The sequence below is a fragment of the Canis aureus genome, chromosome 1 (genome assembly GCF_053574225.1).
Source record: "Canis aureus isolate CA01 chromosome 1, VMU_Caureus_v.1.0, whole genome shotgun sequence".
Taxonomy (NCBI): Eukaryota; Metazoa; Chordata; class Mammalia; order Carnivora; family Canidae; genus Canis; species Canis aureus.
In genome coordinates, this window is record NC_135611.1 from 71,927,470 (window position 1) to 71,948,538 (window position 21,069).

Consider the following 21,069-nt stretch of genomic DNA (forward strand, 5'->3'; position numbering starts at 1 on the left):
TAATGAACAGGAATGAAGTTTACAGAAAATGCTTTAAGTGGTTTCAGTGAACTGATATGAAACCGACTCACACTGAATGGTACTGATTGGGAGGGGATGGGAAGGACTATTCACCCAGAAAAGATCCTTTTCTGTGTACGACCCTAGCTAGAAAACCATACGCTACGCCTTGTTAAGAGGTTTTACCCCTGACAAAGCCTCGATTTTTCTTTTTTAAAAACCGATTTCCATTTTACTTCCTGCGCATTTCGGATTCAATCTTGCAATACCTGGGCAACAGGCTGACTTAAAAGCCCCGGTTTCTGTTCCCCGGCTCCTGGTCGCCGCCAGGCTCGCGCCCGCGACCCCAGCACCCTCCGGGGTACACCTCAGGCCGCCGCCCCCCCCCACCCTCCCACCCCCGGCAGAGCGCGCGGCGCCGGGAGGACTTCCGGCCGAACCGGCGCGAGGTCTCCGCCCCTCCCCCACGAGCGCGAGATTCGGCGCAGTTTTCCCGCGAGGCCGCGGGGGCACGCCGACCGTCGCCAGGCCCCAGAGTGCATTGCGGGCTAGAGCGCGCGGGCGCCGCTCCACTGTCGAGCTACCGCGGGAAAATTCCAAAAACGTCAAACAAAACAAAACACCAGTACGAGGCAAAGCCAAATTCGCAAGCCACAGAACCCGGGCGGAGGCGTCCTTTCTGCCACTAGCCAAACTGCTGAAGCCGCTCTGGCGCAGACCACCCGGTAAGAGGCCGCAGAACGACAGCGAAGGCGGCTGCTCCCCTCGGGGGTCTGGGCGACACGTCAGCCCAGGAGTAGGGGTGGGGCAGGGGGAAGGGAGGGAGGGAAGACTCGCGAGAACGTCCGCAGCGCCTGGCGCATCTAGGTGGGTGAGCAATGCCCTCGCCTTGTGTTGGGGCCGAGGAGGGAGGTGGGAAGGGGCTTGAGGTGGCGCCAGCCCGCGAGGGGGCGTGGCCAAGGGCGTGGCTGGCGGGGACGGAGCCGGAGCGCGCCGGGCGTGGCCAGGGGCGTGGCGGGGTGCGAGGGGTGTGGTCAGGGAGTTGTGGGGCGCGAAGGGCGTGGCCAGGGGCTGGACAGGCTGGGGAGGGGCGGGGGAGCCCGGGAGGGTGGAGCCGGCGCGGAGCCGGCGCCGGAGGCACGCGGAAGGGATCTCCTAGAGCGGCGAGAATTGGGTATTGGCGTTTCGATTCTTTTTGTTCATTGAGCGCCCGCAGCTATGTCTACGTAAAAGGAGAGAGGCAAGGTGGGCCTTCTATGCCCCGGATCCGTGGGAGCTGTGCACAGCTCGCCTCCTCTAACCCATCACCCCGTACAGCTGGCCGGTCGCTCTCCGATCTCCTGCACCCTTGGCGCTAGGAGGGGGCGGAGGCCGTTACCCCTCCCGCCCTCCAGTCCCTTCATCGCACCGGGGAGGAAGTTCTGGTGGGCGACCGTCTCTCCGCAACTCCCAGGCCAAATCGGGTCCAAAGCCCTGAGAAGGTTTTGGGAGGTGTCGCTTCTTGGCTTGCTTCTTTGTATTTACGTGGGAGTTTTTACAGCCGTGAACGTTCTGTGGTCTTGTACAGGGCTGCAAGTCTGGAGGGGTAAAGATTAGGAGTTTTTGAAACATGAGAGATTTGGGACAGATTTGGGACCAGAATTTGAAGGAAAGAGGCCGAGCTATTTTCCGGCGAAGACTTGTATGTGCCAGTACTTTTGTCCTCATCTGAAACTCTTGGAAGGCTCCCTAGCTCCCGGTTTCATTGTAATCTGTCCGGTTTAGTGCATCTCAACTGTGATGTGATTGACTTACCATTTATCACGTGAGCAGGGCATTTCTGGGCCACCCAACTTCAGCTCTATAAAGCGCATCCATAAGGATGTTACTCACCTTCAGAGATGTGCAGCTCAGAACTTTATCTCGTTATTCCCTTAAAGAAGAGAGGAAAGGTTGTTACAAATGATAGAATTCATACCATGTGTTGGGATCATTTATTACATAAACTTGATAGAAAACGTGTTCATCTTAAACTGATGTTTCAATATAATGGACTGTGCCAGATTCACATGGAAACAAGCATTCATCTGCATATACAAGAATAACTGTATCAAAACAGAATTTGCTTTTGTTCTATCAAAGGTCTCTTTCCCCAGGGTTAAAATTAGGTCCTGCTTATTTAGAATTGGACTAATTATACTAAGGTATATATTACCTTTTAATTCATTTTTTCATTTTTCAATCATATTCCTCTTGATTTCTTGGAAAACATTTACTAAGGCTCCAGAAAAGAAAGATAAACTATATTGGAATTTTTCGTTCTCTAATAAAAAACATTAACTTGATTGATTGGCTGGGTGTGAAGATGTGTTACTGCATGTATGTGACTCTGTGCATGTACATTTTAAAATAAATGGTATTTCAAACCAGTTCCATATTTCAGCAAGTACTTCCAGTAACAATTATACAGATTTTGTATTTATGAAAACCAGCTACAAGGAGGCCAGCCTAGCCAGTAGAAAGTTGGATTGATTACCTAGGCTACAGAGAGTGCCAGAAAAATCTCATATGGTGTGGCAGTTCCAAGTTGGTAGTGCTGGAGCCTCAAATCAGGCTCAAAATCAATACCAAATGGATTTATAAAATTTTAGGCTGGGGTATGTATATTCTCCATTGTTCTGGATCCTGAATGACTGAATTTACTATGAGAGAACACTTATTGGAGAAGTACATTGAGTTTGCAATACTTTAATAAAAATGTAGTAGAAGTAGAGAAGAAAATCCTTAAAAATCTATCAGAAAAGTTAGATAACACTAAATCTTGAACATTTTATTTTCTACTAAATATCTTTTTTTTTTCTTACTCTGTTCCGAAGAGACCTTGCAATGTTACCTGGTCCATTCTCTTAGAACTCTTTATAAGCTCTGCTAGGTATGTAGAAATCATTTCCCTGTTAAGATCTCTGATACAGAAACATCTATAATCATCCTGGTACGTTTCTCTAACTTTAGGAAGGCAGAGTTCATATGGAAATCACCTTTTTGACATTGTATACTCTGTTTTCTAAAGAATGAAGTGACTTTTAGTAAATTTAGTAGGTTTTTGGAATTGTGCAGTGATTACTATTCATTTTTAGACCATTTATGTCACCCTAACAAGTTGGCACATGCAAGTTCATAGTTGATCCCAGCTGTGGCTTTCAGCTAGGCAATCAGGCAACCATTGATTTGCTGTCTCTATAGATTAGCTTTTGGCCATTTCATATAAATGGATTCATAAAATAAGCGCTGTCTTATCTCTGGCTTCTTTCACTTAGCATGATGTTTTTGAGATTCATCCATTTTGTACCGTCTATCAATAGTTATTCTTGTTTATTGCTAAATATTATTCCATTGTATGGATATACCATATTTTGTTTTATCTGTTCATCAGTTGATGGGCACTTGAGTTACTTCTACTTTTTGGATATAATGAATAATGCTACTCTGAGCATTCATGTGCAAGTCTTTGGTCATATGTTTTCATTTTTCTTGGATAGATACTTATGAGTGGAATCGCTGGGTTGTATAGTAAACTTGTGTTTAACTTTTTAAAACTACCAGACTTTTCCATTGAGGCTGCACCATATTATAGTTCCACCAGCAGTGTATGGGAGTTTTAATTTTTCCAGAACTTAATTTGTTAATTGTGTCTTTTTAAAATAGCCGTCCAAGTGGGTGTGAAAGTAGTATCTAATTGTGGTTTTAATATCCCTATTGGCCAATGATGTTGAATATATTTTCATGTGCTTCTTAGCAATTTTTATGTCACTTTTGAAATATCTATTGAAACCGTTTGTACATTTTTTAATTGGGTTATGTCAACTTTTTAACAGTAAAAGGTAGATGATTCAGGCAGCAAAATCAGGTTTATTTGGGAACAACAGAGGGATTACAATTCAGGACAAGCAAACTATGGTGAATCATAGGCAAGTCTTGAGAACAAAATAGGAGTGTCCTTTTATAGAGGAAAGGAGGAAGTTTGGGAGGGTGTTTTGAACAAAAGTTCATTGGAAGAAAATGAGAATTTGAAGTGGTGGCAGCTTCTCATTGGCTGTAGGTGAGGGCAGCTTGTTGCTGGGCAGAGAACAAACCTTCTTACTGCTGGACTGTGCAAGCTGGAACAAGTGATATGTGTGTGAGTCATCTCTTTATGGTTTCAAAATTCCAATTTTGAGTTAGGTTTCCTTTAACACATTATCACACCTTTCTTAGCATCACTGATCAAGAGTTGAGCCATCTGTTGCTTGTTAGAATTGTTTTTATCCTTTGGTGCCTGGAAGGTCCTTTCCTGTATTTCATGTCCCACATCAGAGGGAGGTGCACAGATTGGAAACCACTGAAGCCACATTTGAGTAACAAGATACAGTGGGAGGGAGAACTCTAGGGTGTTTTCCATCCAAAGTCTGTATCTTACCAAGATTGTAAGCATTGGCGGTATCTTGAAATGTTGAGGTGGCATCACCCTGTTGGATATGTTGTTTCTACAAGGTTTTGATATACAATAGGTACAGAGCTTAAAGATGATTATACAGAATGATATAAGGACAGAATAACGATACTAGTTCATGGGCAGCCCGGGTGGCTCAGCGGTTTAGCGCCGCCTTCAGCCCAGAGCCTGATCCCAGGATCGAGTCCCACATCAGCTCCCTGCATGGAGCCTCCTTCTCCCTCTGACTGTGTCTCTGCCTCTCTCTCTCTCTCTGTGTTTCTCATGAATAAATAAATAAAAAAATCTTAAAAAAAGTGATACTAGTTCATATAATAGTCCTAGGCAAGGAGTCCAAATCTGAAAGTGACCTGCTAAAGAGATCGAAGGATCTTAGATCGTCAGGTGGAATTTATTGTAGCCAGTATACTTGTTCCCTAATTTTATGTGATTGGGTTTGTACTTTGGAGGATTTATCCATGTGCAACCGGTGGTGTTTGCTATTGCGTAAATGCTTCCTTGTTTAGTGAATAGGTAATCAAAGGCTGTATACATACCTCAAAGATACTGTGGGCTCAGTTCCAGAAAACAGCAATAAATTGAATATTACTAAGGCGAGTCAGATGGATGTTTTGGTTTCCAGTGCATATAAAAGTTATGTTTACAGTATACTGTAATCTGTTAAGCATATGACAGCATTATGTCTAAAACAAGTACATATTTTATTTATTTTAAAGATTTATTTATTCATGAGACACACAGAGAGAGAGAGAGGCAGAGACACAGGCAGAGGGAGAAGCAGGCTGCATGCAGGGAGCCTGATGTGGGACTTGATCCCTGGACTCCAGGATCATGCCCTGGGCCAAAGGCAGGCGCTAAACCGCTGAGCCACCCAGGGATCCCCGTAAAACAAGTACATATTTTAGTTAAAACACTTTATTGCTAAAAAATGTTAACCATCTAGCTTTCAGCAAGCTATAATCACTGGTCACAGATCACTAAAAAATATAATGAAAAGTTTGAAATAGCACGAGAATTACTAAAATATGACAGTCACAACGTTAGCAAATGCTGTTGGAAAAATGACATTAATAGACTTGTTTGACACAGGGTTGTCACAAACCTTCAATTTGTTAAAAAAAAAAAAAGAAGCAATATCTGCGAAGCACAATTAAATAAGGTATGCCTGTACTTTAGCCAGTGATCAAGTGACTGTTGTTGGGCTGCTATTGCCTTAGAACTGGGTTTGGCAAGTTTTCCCAGTTCCAGGGGAGAGTTTTAATCTTTTGTTAATTGTCATGAAAGTCCACAAAAGAGGTAAGTACCCTTTTGATGGAGGCAAATCCAGAGTCATGTTTGCCTCCTGGGGGTTACCTTTTAATGTGGTAATGAAGTTTTAGCGGTGAAAACCAATGTAAGCACATGATTGTTTTCAAGGGATGTAATTAGACCTTTGTGATACTGAAATATATCTCCTTTTATCAGGTGTGGGTCAAAAAGTGTCGAAGCTAGATCGGTAGGGCACTCAGTAATTATCTCAAAGGTGAGAATTTGTAGATTCTGAAGGGAGCAGATCTAAGATTAGGAAGGACTAAGGTAATTCTTTTGGCCAGGGTATTTGGAGGTTTTCCACAAATTTTGCCAATTGAATTTGATAGTGCTGTTGGTTTGTTCAGCTAGTCCTGAAGACTGAGGGTAAGTGAAAGGTGGTAAGTGACCATGAAGATGCTATAGAACTAGCCAGACATCACAGACTCACGGTAATATTTGACCAATAAAATGAATTCCTTGATCACTGAAGAGCTTAAGAGGTGTTCTCAGGTAGGGATGATTTTTTTTTATCCAGTAGGATTTTAGCTACTAAAGAGGCAGGGAGCTTGTCTACATGTAAAGGCTTTGACCCAGTGGGAAGACATAGGAATCATTGTCAAGATGTATTTGTACCCATGATATGGGGGTAGCTGAATAAAGTCCGTTTTCCAAACCTCGAATGGTCCATTAGACTATCTATCTATCTATCTATCTATCTATCTATCTATCTATCTATCTAATCTATTTATTTATGATAGTCACACAGAGAGAGAGAGCGAGGCAGAGACACAGGCAGAGAGAGAAGCAGGCTCCATGCACCGGGAGCCCGACGTGGGACCCGGGTCTCCAGGATCGCGCCCAGGGCCAAAGGCAGGAGCCAAACCGCTGCGCCACCCAGGGATCCTGCATTAGGCAATTTAAAGTGCCGGGAGCAGTAAGGACAGGTTTTCCTCGATTGTATTTTGGGCAGGTGGGGCAATCAGAGGAGGCCTTTTTTGTGGTTTTGTTAATATTTCCCCACTAGTATTAATTTAAAAACCTATCATTTTATCCATAGATCAATGTTTAGTATAGGTACAGTGGTCAATAATGGGAACTTTAAAAATAAACTCGGGGACGCCGGGGTGGCTCAGCGGTTTAGCGCCACCTTCCGTCCAGGGCCTGATCTTGGAGACCCGGAATCGAGTCCCACATCGGGCTCCCTGCGTGGAGCCTGCTTCTCCCTCTGCCTGTGTCTCTGCCTCTCTCTGTGTCTCTCTCATGAATAAATAAATAAAATCTTAAAAAAAAAATAAAAATAAACTCAAAATGGATTAAAGACTTAAATGGGAGACCTGAAACCATAAAATTCCTAGAAGAAAACAGCAGTAATTTCTTTAACATTGGCCAGAGAAACTTTTTTCTAGGTATATCTCCTAAGGCAAGGAAAACAAAAGCAAAAATAAACAATTGAGACTACAACAAAATACAAAGCTTTTGCATAGCAAAGGAAACCATCAACAAAAAGACAACCTGTGAATGGGAGAAGACATTTGCAAATGGTATATCCATATTTGCAAAAGGGGTTGATATCCGAAATACAGAGTTTGTACAACTCAACACCAAAAATAATCCAAAAGAAAATGGGCAGGAAAAAAAAATGGGCAGAGGACCTGAATTCCTTCAAAGAAGACATACAGGGATCCCTGGGTGGCACAGCGGTTTGGCGCCTGCCTTTGGCACAGGGCGCGATCCTGGAGACCCGGGATCGAATCCCACATTGGGCTCCCGGTGCATGGAGCCTGCTTCTCCCTCTGCCTGTGTCTCTGCCTCTCTCTCTCTCTCTCTCTCTCTCGAATAAATAAATAAAATATATATAAAAAAAAGAAGACATACAGATGGCCAATAGACACGTGAAAAGATGCTCAACATCATTAACCATCAAGGAAATGCAAATCAAACCCACCATGAGATATTACCCTCACACCCGTCAGAATGGCTAAGATAAAAAAGACAGGAATTAAGAGTTGATGAGGATGTGGAGTAAAAGGAAGCCTTGTGCACTGTTGATGGGTATGCAGATTGGTGTAACCATTATGAAAAACAGTATGGAGTTCCCTCAAAGTATTAAAAATAGAATCATCACATGATTCAGTAATCCCATTACTGCTATTTACCAAAGAAAATGAAAACATATATTTTGATAAGATATATACCCCCTATGTTTATTGCAGAATTATTTACAACAGCCAAGATACGGAAGCAACCTAATTGTCCATCAATAGATGAATGAATGAAGGTGTACACACACACACACACACACACACACACACTGAAATATTATTCAGCGATAAAAAAAGAGATCTTGCCATTTGCAGCAACATAGATGTATCTTAGAGGGTTTAATGCTAAGTGAAATAAGGCAGAAGAAGACATACCATCTGATTTTACTCTCACGTGGAACTTAAGAAACAAAACAAAAACAAATGAACAAAGAATAAAAGAGACAAAAAACCAGACTCCTAAATACAGAGAAAAAACTGGTGGTTGCCTGAGGGGTGGTGGGTGAAGGGATGGGTGAGATAAGTAAGGAGATTAAGAGGCACTTATCTTGAAGAATATTGAACAATATAGTGTTAAATAAATGTATTGTACACCTGAGACTAATACAACACTGTATGTTTATTGCATGTTAATTTATAAAGGGAATTAAAAAATAGAATTGCATAATTTCTTGTGGGACTGAGTTTTTATTTGGCCCAAAACACAAGTTTCTCTTTTTCTTTTTATCATACCAGCAACCATTTGATTGCCAATATTGTTCTTCCTTTTCTGGTGCTGATTATTGGTGTCTCTAGTCAATTTCTCCAAGCTACTATCTGGAGGTGAGTTTCTTTAGACCATTGCAGAGTTTTTTGACTTTTAGACCCTTTGAAGGCAGCTTTTTTTTTTTTTTTTTTGTGGAAATGTCAGGGAAGTGATTACATTTCGAGAGTCCAGCATAGTATGCCCCTGGACCTTAATGATAGCCAAAGCAGCAAGTAAAAATGTGGCATCCAATAATTACTGAAGGTAAGGGCTTGCTTTAATTTGATCTCTACTGGAAGTAAAAAAGCCATGTTGTTTAGATAACATTGCAAAGTTGTGAGTCACTCCAAAGGCATATCTATTCCCAGTGCAAATGTTGTAGTGTTGCCCTTCTCTTGCATGCAGGCCTAAAGAGTACATATGATTTGGCTTGTTGGGCTGAAGTAGGCAAAGGCAGAGGTGCTGCTTCAGTTATTTCAAAAGTTGGTATTGCATACCCAGCACAATATTTGCCATTTTAATCTTTTAAATAAGAGTGATCAGTGAACCAGGAAAAGTTAGCATTATCTGAAGTTTTCTGTAAATCATCATGTGGGTCAGAAGGTAATTTGTCAGTATTTAGCAGTTGTGAGGGCTTTCATCAGAGGAGGGGAGAAGAATAGCAGGGTTAAGGTTATTGCAGCAAATAAGAGTGATATAAGGGGCAGTTAATGGGACAGTGTTATAGGAAGTGAAATGGCTTAATGAAAGATGTTGAGTATGATGAAAATTAAGAGCTCTGACAGCATATGGCACAAAGACAGTTAAAGGGGATTCCATGGTTATTCCCTCAGTGGCCCTTTCAAGAAGGGCAGTAACAGGTATAGCTTTGAGGAAGGGAGATATCCCTGGGCTACAGAATCTAGTTGTCTGTGATATCCTCTGGGTTGGTGGTGAACCTTATGTTTTTGGGTGAGTACCCCAAGGGCATTCCCTTTTTCATATACAACAAGAAAGAGAGTTGATAATTGGTGTGTCCAAGGGTGGTGGTGGGGGATATTAAACTAAATCTTTTAAGATTTGAAAAACCATATCATCTCAATCTTCCTGGATTTAGAAATTTTTAACAAGATTTATTTAGGTTGGGCTATAAAGCAAGAGTTTTAGATCCAGTTGCAACAATAGCCTGCCAGCCTAAGAAAACTTCACAGCTGATGTTTGGTTTTGGGCTTTGAGAAGGTCAGGGTGCCATGAAGACTGTGTGATCTAAATGAAGTCCTTGTTCTAAGGTTAAATGTCCTAAATATCAAAATTAAGTTTGAACAAATTGTAATTTTTTAAAAGAGACTTCATATTCTGTTTGGCTTGTAGTTTTAGCAAATGGATGCTGTCTTCTTGGGAGGAGGCTTGGGAAGAGGAGCAGAGAAGGCATCCACATATTGTATTAAAGTGGAGTCTCCAGGGAACTTGATAATGTCTGGGTCAGCCTTCAAGGTTTGTGAGAAATAAGGGCTTTCCATGAAACCCTGGGGCATTACTGTCCAGGTATATTGCTGTTCTTCACAGGTAAAGGCAAAAAGATACTAACTAGTTTTATTTACTGGGATACTGAAGAAAACACTACATAAATCAATCATGAAAGAAAATTTGCTCTCAGAGGTGGAGGCTAATATTAGGTGGGATTGGGGGCAACAGAGTGACAAAGCAATAACAATATTGTTTTATATAGTTCAAGGTCCTGGTGTGCCTCCATCTGTGGCCATTTGGTTTCTTCACAGGTAAAATGGTTTTGTAGTGCTGGTGCAGGGGATAATGAGGCCCTGGGTCTTATAGCCTTCTATTATTGGCTTAATGCTTTGAAGGGCCTCTTTACAGATTTTTACAGATTTTGAGGAATCTGTTTGGATCTTTAACAGGAGGTACTCTGGATTCTGTAAATATCAGTTGATGATTTTGCCATAGGGAGGATGGTAGCTGATCCATTAGGGATAAATGATTAGTGTTCTTGGAATAGCTGTAGTGATGTCAGAGACAGAAAATAAGAGATGTTGAAGGGTCATTTGACTTATTGTCTATTTTGGTTGATGTTGTCAAATTCTAGAATTGTTTCCCCCTTTTGGGAGAAAAGTCCCAACATATTTTTCTAAGAAATGTTAGCCCAATAAATGAATAAGTTCAGAGAAACTAAGGAGAAAAGGATGGGTATCTCAAAAGACCTAAGCAAAAAGGGATAGGTTTAGAGCTAGGAACCTGTTGAGATTTATTAAAGACACCTACTATTTGAACTCTTTTAGTATTCTGAAGCAGTGGCTGTTTAATGGCAGTGGAGCTGAGCACTGAGAGTGCAGCTCTAGTATCAATAAGGACAGAGAGATTCATTCCCAATCTGGAGACTGGTTTCTCCAGGTCAATTAAGGGAAAGGACTGGAAAAGTCCCTGTAGTTCTTTGGAGTTCCATCACTGTTCCTTAGGAGGACTTTGGCTGTTTAGAGGACTGAAGGTGCCTGGGGCACTTAAGCTTGTAGCAGTCTTTTTTCCAGTGTTTTGGTTTTTTGCAATATAATGGCAGAGACCTGGAGGGTTTTGGTTTTGTTTAGGAGCCTTCATTTGTTGAAGTTCAAATTAAGGCATTTAAGTGTCTTCCTTTATTTGAATCATCTAAGACTTTGCTAAATCAGCTGAATTTGCAGTGGACATACTTTTTCATTCTGTTATGGTCCTTTTTACTAGACTAAAAAAAATCTCAGTTCAGCCTGTTAATGAACCTAGAGTTAAAAGCTGTCCAGGTGGACTCAATATCCAAAGGAAGACCAGAATTTTCTTTAAAGATAATTTGGAGTTGACTCTAATAATCATGCATGGGCTCATTGGACTTCTGGGTACAAGCCTAAATCATACTCCAATCAGCTGGCTTTGGGAAAGCCCTGAGAATTACCAAAAGGAGTCACTTGGCAGTTCCCCAAACCTGATCATATATAAGGCAGCAAGGGTTTCTTTGTCTTCATGTAGTAATTCTAGACTTCTTGGGATCATTCCATTTGGTAGTTTGCATTCAGTGTTGATCCTGGCCTTCGCTAACAAGCATATGGACTAGCTGATCGAAACCAGAGAAACCAGGTTGGTAAGTTTGAATGACTGTACTAAATTCCTTAGCAAATCTATGGGGATCTTCAGATACTTTGGGAAAATCTTTGACTATAGCTTGTAATTCAACTTTAGTCCAGGTAACATAAGAAATTAAGGGTTTAGCATTTGGATCGACAGAGAGTCTGCTTTTAAAGGGGCAGGTTTTAATAGGTTCAGGGAGCAGGAAGTGGGGAGAGATTTGGGGAAAAAAAATTCAGTGAGGGGATCAGAATGAGAAAGCAGAGGGTATAAAGAAAATGGGGATGCAGAAGGAAAAGAAGCTGGCAGCAGAGACAAAGAGCACAAGGGAAGGGAAAAAGAGGCCCTGGAAGCTTTTTTGGGTCTTCTTTCAATTGTTCACCTCTGTTATTTTGAAAATGATATTTGGAAAAGAAAACTTTAAAATCTTGGATACGTTTGGAAGCCTCCAGGTATCAATTAAAATAGGCATCCCATTTAGTCTAATTTCAAAGCTGGTCTTTTAATTTGGTTCTGAAAAATACAAGTTTGGGTGATTGAAGGTTCCCCATAATGGCCATTGGAGTTGTAAGTTATCTTTGGCTAAGTTGTTCCACTTAAGAATGCACAAGAGGAAGGACTATTGTTTTTGAACATAAAACTGACCAGAGTCCCAGAAGGAGGACTCTCTTGAGAAAATTTAGGGGGTTGGGATTTCATACTTCAAAACCAGAGGTTTAGAAAATAAACAAGTATCACTAAAAGGACTATACCTTCAAGAAAACACATCACCAATAAAATTGGAGAGCTCAACTAAAAGGAGGGAGCTTGAATTTAAGAGACTTACCAGGGATACCTGGGTAGCTCAGTGGTTGAGCATCTGCCTTCGGCTCAGGTTGTGATCCTGGGATCAAGTCCCTCATCAGGCTCCCTATAGGGAGAAGGAAGAAGACAATTCAAGCAGAGAGCATGAGAGGCACAAGTGTGTGCCACACATGGTTCTAGGGGTCTAAATTCCTCGGGGGTTCATTGCCTTTGGATTCCACTTCTGACACCATGAAATATCAACACTTTTTAAAAGAAAAATGTCTTGATCAGCCAGCAAAATCAAGTTTATTTGAAAATAGAAGAGGAATTGCAATTCAAGAGAAGGAAACTATGGTGAACCATAGGCAGATCCTGGGAACAAAGGAGGGGGACATCCTTTTGTAGAGAAAAGAAGATATTTGGAGGGGTTGTATGAACTCATTGGAAGAAAATGAGAATTCATTATGTTGGTGGCTTCTCATTGGCTGTAAGTGAGTGAAATGGTGATAGCCTCTCATTGGCTACAGGTGAGGATGGTTGCTGTTGTTGGGTACCTGCAGCTTGTTGCTGTGTGGAGAGGAAATCTTTCTTTTTCCTGCTGAACTAAGCAAGCGTGCAATAAATGGTGTGTACGTGAGAACCCTCCTTTCATGGCTTCCCAGTTCCAATTTTGACTTAGGTTTCCTTAACACATTTTCACAGTTGTTTGTCTTATTATTGGGTTGTAAGCATTCTTTGTATATTCTGAATAGAAGCCCATTATCAGACGTGTGTTTTGCAAATAATTCCTCTCATTCTGTTACTTGTCTTTTTCTTCATGGTATCCTTTGAAGTACAAAAGTTTTAGTTTTGAGAAGTCCAGTTTATCATTTGTTTTGGATCATATCCTAGATTTATGATTAATTTCCATGAACTTTTGTGTATGGCATGAGATATGGATCTAAAATAATTTTTTAGACATATATATCTGGTTGTGCCAGCACTATTTGTTGAAAAAAAGTTTCCTCACTTTTATTAACAATCAGTTTGCCATAGGGGTGCCTGAATGGCTTAGCCACTTGTGTCCAGCTCTTGGTTTCGGTTTAGGTTAGGATCTCAGGGTCATGAGATTAAATTGTGCATTGGGCTTCATGCTCGGAGTCTGCTTGAAAGTCTCTCCCTCTGCCCCTCCTCCCCAAATACTCGTGTAAGCTCTCTCTCTTTCTCTCAAATGAAATCTTAGAACAAAATCAATTGACTGTAAATCATTCCTAGACTCTCATTTCTGTTTCAGTGATCTGTATGCCTATTTTAAGACATTACACTGTCTTAATTATGGTAGCTTTATAGTAAACTTTGAAATTCGGTAATAAAAGTCTTCCAGTGTTTTTATTCTTTTTAAAATTGTTTTGGCTATTCTGGGTTCCTTACATTTCCAAGTAAGCTTTAGTATCATCTTGTCATTCCCCTCTCCCCCCAAAAGCGTGCTCTGATTGATATTGATAGAAGTTGCATTGACTTTGTAGATCTCTTTTGGGGGAGAAATGTAATAACATGAATATGGAATGTCTTTTCATTTGTTTAGATCTTTAATTTCTTTGAGCATTGTTTTGTAATTATCATTGTACAAGTCTTGCCCCCTCCATTTTAAAGATTTATTTATTTATTTATTTATTTATTTATTTATTTATTTAAAATTTTCATTTATTTATGATAGTCACAGAGAGAGAGACAGAGAGGCAGAGACACAGGCAGAGGGAGAAGCAGGCTCCATGCACCGGGAGCCCGATGTGGGACTTGATCCCGGGTCTCCAGGATCGTGCCCTGGGCCAAAGGCAGGCGCCAAACCGCTGCGCCACCCAGGGATCCCCAAGATTTGTTTTTTTTTTTTAGAGAGCATGTCCCAGGTTGGGGAGGGTGGGAAGTCTTAAGTACACTCTGCACTGAGCGTGAAGCCCAGCGTGCGGTTTGATCCCAAGACCCTGAGATCTTGACTTGAGCTGAAACCGAGAGTCAGACACTTAACCAACTATGCCACCCAGGTGCCCCAAATCTTGCCCTTCTTTTGTTAATTTTATTTCTTATTGTTTCATTTTTGATGCTATTGTGAATAGAAATAGTTCATTTTTGGATTGCTCATTGCCATTATATGAAAATACAGTTGGTTTTTTTCTTTGTTGATCTAGTGTTATGCAGCCTTGTTTATTCAAGTAGGTTTTTTGTGAATTCTTTAGAATTTTCTACATACACTATTGTGTCATCTGTCAATATAGACAATTTTGTTTCACTTTGCACTTGGATCCCTCCCTCCCTCCCTCTCTCTCTCTCTCTCTTTCTTCTTCTTCTTCTTCTTCTTCTTCTTCTTCTTCTTCTTCATCCTTTCTCCTTTCTCCTTTCTCCTCTCTTCTTCTTTCTTCTTCTTCTTTCTCCTCTTTGCCTAAAACTTCTAGTACCTTGCTGAATGGAAGTGGAGAGAGTGGACATTCTCGACTTGTTTCTGATTTTAAGGGGAAAGCATCTAATCTTTTACCAATAGATATGATGTTAGATATAAGTTTTTCATTAATGATCTTTATCAGGTTGAACTTTCTTTCTTATATTGTTGAGAGTTCTTATCTTGAACTAATGTTGGATACACAAAATAGAAAGGTGAAAAAGAAGATATGAAAAGATAAAATGTTGGTAGGGAGGAAAAATCAGAGTTTTTAGAATGCATTCAAACTTAAGTTGCTACCAACATTTATATATATATATATATATATATATATATATATATATATATATATATATTTATAATATACTTTTAATATATATAAAATATAAGATTTTATATATATATAAAAGTAGCTGTTACATGTGAACTTCATGGTAACCAGAAAGTGTAAACCTATTAATATATGTACAAAAGATAATGAGAAATAAATGTAAACCTAACTCTGTGGAAGTTATTGAACCACAAGGGAAGAGAGTAAGAGAAGAAAGGAAAAGAGAGAAACTACAAAAACAGCCAGAGAACAGTTAACAAAATGACAATGCATACTTCTCAATAATTACCTTAAATGTAGATGGGTTAAATTCTCCAATCAAAAGGCATAAAGTGGGGATCCCTGGGTGGCTCAGCGGTTTAGCACCTGCCTTTGGCCTGGTGTGTGATCCTGGAGTCCCAGGATCAAGTCCCACATCAGGCTCCCTGCATAGAGCCTGCTTTTCCCTCTGTCTGTGTCTCTGCTTCTTTCTCTCTCATGAATAAATAAATAAAATCTTAAAAAAAGAAAAGTCATAAAGTGGCTGAATGGATTAAAAAACAAAAGAAGACTTATCTCTCTCTATATATAGCTTACAGAAGACTCACTTCACATCTAAACACTTTTATAGACTGAAAGTAAAGGGATAAGGAAAGATATTCCATATAAATGGAAACAGAAAGAAAGCTGTTGTAGCTATACTTACATTAGACAAAGTAGATTTAAGACAAACTGTAATAAAGGACAAAGAAGGGCATTACATAGTGACAAAGGGGTCAATTTTAAAGAAGATAGAACATTTTAAAATATTTGTACACTCAGCATAGGAGTGCCTACAAGTAAATATAAAGCAAATATTAACACACTTAATGGAAGAAATTGACAGCAATGCAATAGGGGGCTTCAATATCCTACTTACATCTGTGTGTAGATTATCCAGACCCCCCCAAAAAAATTAATAAGGAAACATTGGTCTAAAATGACACATTAGGCCAGATGAACTTAATACATACATATAGAACATTCTATCTAAAGCAACAGAATACACTTTTTTCTCAAGTGCACATGGAACATTCTCAGGATAGATCGCATCTTAGGCCACAAAACAAAACTCAAAATTTAGAAAGATTGGAATCATATGAAGCATCTTTTCTGACCACTGTCAGAAAAGCCACCAAAATGTGGAGATTAAATGTGCTACTGAAAAACCATTAGCTTGACAAAGAAATCAAAAAAGAAATGAGAAAATACCCTGAAACAAATAAAGATGGGAGTAGAACATTGCAAAATCTATGGGATACAACAAAAGCCGTTTTAAAAGGGAAGTTTATAGTGATACAGGCCACCTAAAGAAACAGGAAAAACATCAAACAATCTTAATTTTCACTTAAAACAATTTGAAAAAGAAGAGTAAATGGAAGCCCAAAGTTGAAGGCATGAAATATAGTAAAGATCGGGGGAGATAAATGCAATAGAGATTAAAAAAAAAAAAAAAAAGAACAGAAAAGATTAGTAAGGTTAAGAGCTAGTTCACTGAAAAGATAAAATACGGGATGCCTGAGTGACTCAGAGATTGAGCGTCCTTCTTTGCCTCAGGGTGTGATCTAGGAGTCCCAGGATTGAGTCCTGCATCACATCGGGCTTCCTGCTTGGAGCCTGCTTCTGCCTCTGCCTATGTCTCTGCCTCTCCCCTCTGTGTCTCTCATGAATAAATAAATAAAAATCTTAAAAAAAAAGATAAGATAAAATATACTCAAACTCTATAGAAAAGAAAAATAGAGGGCTCAAATAAAATCAGAAATGAAAGAGAAGTTACAACTGAAACCACAGAAATACAAAGGATCTTAAAAGACTGCCATGAACAATTTTATGCCAACAGTCTGACAACCTAGAAGAAATAGATCTATTCCTAGAAATATAATCTTCTAGACTGAATCATGAAAAAATAAAAAATTTGAATAGGTTTATTATTAGTAAGGAGATTGAATTGCTAATGAAAAAACTCCCCACAAACAAAAGCCCAGGACCAAATAGGTCCACTGATGAATTCCACCAAATATTTAGAGCAAATTTACTACCTGTCCTTCTCAGATTCTTCCCCAAAATTGAAGAAAGAATACTTCCAAACTCATGAGGCCAGCATTACCTTGATATCAATACCAGAGAAAGACACAGTAAACAGAAAATTACAGGCCAGTATTTCTGATGAACTTAGTTGTAAAAATCCTCAACACCATATTAGCAAGCCAAATTCAATAATACCTTAAAAGGATCATACACCATGGTCAAAGAGCTTTATTTCGGGTATACAAAGGTAGTTCAGTAGCCACAAGTCAATCAGTGTGATACACCATATTAACAAAAAGAAGGATAAAAATTATATCATTTCAATAGGTACAGAAAAAGTATTTGACAGAATTCGACATCCATTTGCGATAAAACTCTCAACAAAGTGGGAATAGAGGGTATGTACATCAACATAATAAATGCCATATATGACAAATTCACAGCCAACAGCATACTCAATAGTGAAAAGCTGGAAGCTTTTCTTGTAAGATCAGGAACAAGACAAAGATTCCTACTCTTGCCACTTTTAATCAACATAGAATAGAAGCCCTAGCTGCAGCAATTAGGCAAGAAAAAAAAAAAGGCATCCAAATTGGAAATGAGTAAAATGTCACTATTTGCAGGTGCTGACATTATATATAGAAAACCCTAAAGAGGGATCCCTGGGTGGCGCAGTGGTTTAGCGCCTGCCTTTGGCCCAGGGCGCGATCCTGGGGACCCGGGATCGAGTCCCACGTCGGGCTCCCGGTGTATGGAGCCTGCTTCTCCCTCTGCCTGTGTCTCTGCCTCTCTCTCTCTCTCTGTGACTATCATAAATAAATAAAAATTTAAAAAAAAAAAAAAAAAAAAAAAAAAAAAAGAAAACCCTAAAGATTCACAATATAAGTTAGAACTAGTAAATGAATTCAGTAAAATTGCATGATACAAAATCAATTATGCAAAAATCTGTTGTGTTTCCATACATGAATAATGAAATAGCTGAAAGGGAAGGAATCTCATTTAATTGCAAATGAATAAAATTCCCATGAATAAATTTTTTTAAAGATTTATTTATATTAGAGATAAAGAAAGAGCATGCAAGCAGGGGGGGAGGGAGAGAGAGAATCCTTAAGCAGACTCTCTGCTGAACATGGAACTGCACATGGGGCTTGATCTCAGGACCATGACCTGAGCTTAAATCAAGAGTTGGATACTTAACCAATTGATCCATGAAGATTCCCCCTAACTATTCCCCCTAACTTCTTTAACCAGAAGGTGAAAGATCTGTACACTGTTAACTATAAGACATTGATGAAAGAAGTTGAAGATACAAATAATGGGAAAATATTCCAGCCTCATGGAATAGAAGAATTAATATTGTTAAAAATGTCCATACTACCCAAAGCAGTCTATAGATTCAGTGCAGTCCCTATCAAAATTTTGATGTTTTTCACTGAAATAGAACAAATAATTTAAAGATTTATATGGAACCATAAAAGACCCTGAATAGTCAAAACAGTTTTGAGAAAGAAGAACAAAACTGGAAGTATCTTGCTTTCTGACTTCAAACTATACTACAAAGCTATAGTAATCAAAACAGTATGTTATTGACATGAAAATGGGCACATTGATGGAACAGAATAGGCCAAATTAAGTCTACACATATATCACCAATTAATTTCTGCAAAGAAGCCAAGAATCGCAATGCAGAAAGTTTCTTTAATAAATGGTGTTAGTAAAACTGGACAGCACATGCAAAAGAGTGAAAGGTGTACAGGATAAGAGCACTATCTTAATCCACTAACTCAGTGGATTAAAGGCTTGAATGTAAGACCTGAAACCATTAAACTCCTAGAAGAAAACATAGATGATAAGCTCCTTGACATTTAATTTTTGGATTTAGTTTCAAAAACAAAAATAAACAAATGAATACATCAAACTGAAAATCTGCACAGCAAAAGAAACCATCAACCATGAAAATGCAACCTACTAAATGGGAGAAAATATTTGCAAATTACGTATCTGTTAATAGGTTAACATCCAAAATATATAAAGAACTCAAGCAAGACAATAGCAAAAAAGCCAAACATTTTGATTGAAAAATGGGCAGTGTATCTGAATAGATGTATTTCCAAAGAAATCAGATTGGTGGCCGCCAGGTACATGAAAATATGTCCTATGTCACTATCAAGGAAATGCAAATTAAAACCAAAGTGATATATTACTTCACACCTGTTAGAATAGCTATTATTAAAAAACGTTTTGGAGAGCGTGTGGAGAAAAGGTAACCCTTGTTCACTGCTGGTGGGGATGTAAATTGGTGCAGCCACTAAGGTAAACGGTATAGAGTTTCCTTACAAAATTAGAAATAGAACTACCATATGACCCAGCTGTTCTGTTTCTGGGTGTTTATCTGAAGAAAATGAAAACACTAATTCAAAAAGATATATTGAAAAGAAACAAAAACAAAAAGATATATTGAACTTCGTGTTCATTACAGTTATTATTTACAATAGCCACGATATGGAAACAGTGAAAGTTTTCATCAATAAATGAATGGCTAAAGAAGACATGGTATACTACTCAGCCATAAAATACTACATAGAATAATACCCAGCCATAAAAAAGAATAAGTCATGCCATTTGTAAGAACATGAATGGATCTGAGGATACTAATGAAATAAGTCAGAGAAGGAAAAATAGATGATTTCATTTATATATGGAATCTAAAAAATGAAACAAAACAAAAATTCATGGAGAATAGTTTGGTGGTTATCAGAGGGCAAGTTGGTTGTGGGATGGATAAAAACAGGTGTGATGGGTGGTAACTAGACTTATTGTGGTGATGATCACTTTGTAGTGTGTACAAAGATCAAATCATTTTGTACACATGAAGCTGAAGTAAACCATTACGTACCAATTTTATTTTAAGAAAAAAAAAAAATCCTGTTGAATATATCGGCATAAGTTGTAGCCTAATTGAAGCATTAAAAAAGTTACCAAAGTTCTTTTCTACCTTGTAATAGTATTTTAAATATATCTACATAAAAGAAACATAATAAAGCAGAGAATAGATCTATTTGCAGTTAGGTTTCGTATGGCTTGCATGATTAAAATTTTTTGTCATTCACTAACATTTAAACGCTAAGCAGTTTCACCTTTAAAAATATATATTTTTTAGGTTTTTATTAAGGTAGTCAATGAAATCTGACTTTTTCTTTGACAGTAGCTGGCAGGACCTAGGTTCTGGCTGTCTTCTTTGGATGGTGCTTTGTCTTCCAGTAGCCTCAAGCCCTTCTGATTGCTTTACTCATTTAACTTACCCATTATGGACATTTGAATTTATGACCTTTGTCTAAAGTAATTTAGTAACACTTGAATTATTTTGAAATGCATTCAGTTGTCAGAGTAATACCTAGGGGGAAAATGGGTAATTCTGAACAAATTTATCATCCTTCTCATGGAAATTACTACAGTAATGTGTGTTCTTTGGTGAGTTTGAAGTTTCATGCTAATAGAAAAATTTATTATTATTCCTGAACAATAATATGTTCTATATCTTTCAGAAATCCGAGTTTTTGTCCTATTGATTTTTTAAAAACTTACTGACTTTATAAGCATGGATTTTTTTTAAACTTATTTTGTTTTCTTGGTTTATTTGTAGCAGCACTTTGGTCATAAGCCCTGTTAAATGTGTTTTGTACTTTCCAAATTATTCTCACATAGATTGTATGTGATCTTTATAGTAACCACATGTGCCAAGGTAAGAGAGGCATGAAAAAAAAAGAGGAAAAATAGAGTGGAGGCTTTTCAAAAAATTAATTTCTACCAGGATTAGGAGTTCCTGAGAGTTCAAAAAGGATGGTGCTGAAGAACTTGTGGGGT

At 38.9% G+C, this 21,069-nt stretch overlaps 1 protein-coding gene across 10 annotated transcripts in view; it reads left to right on the forward strand.

Moving 5' to 3' along the window:
- The first annotated feature begins 506 nt into the window (after nt 1–506).
- FANCC (FA complementation group C) overlaps nt 507–21,069 on the forward strand; it is a 290,345-nt gene continuing 269,782 nt past the window's right edge. For 3 of the 10 annotated variants that reach the window (XM_077904481.1, XM_077904463.1, XM_077904507.1), the window contains exon 1: nt 509–725. The gene's annotated coding sequence lies outside the window, so the exon portion shown is untranslated. Of the gene's footprint in view, nt 726–1,121; nt 1,246–8,535; nt 8,623–21,069 lie in introns of those variants that run through there. The other 7 variants (XM_077904522.1, XM_077904531.1, XM_077904471.1 and 4 more) reach the window with 6 other exon arrangements.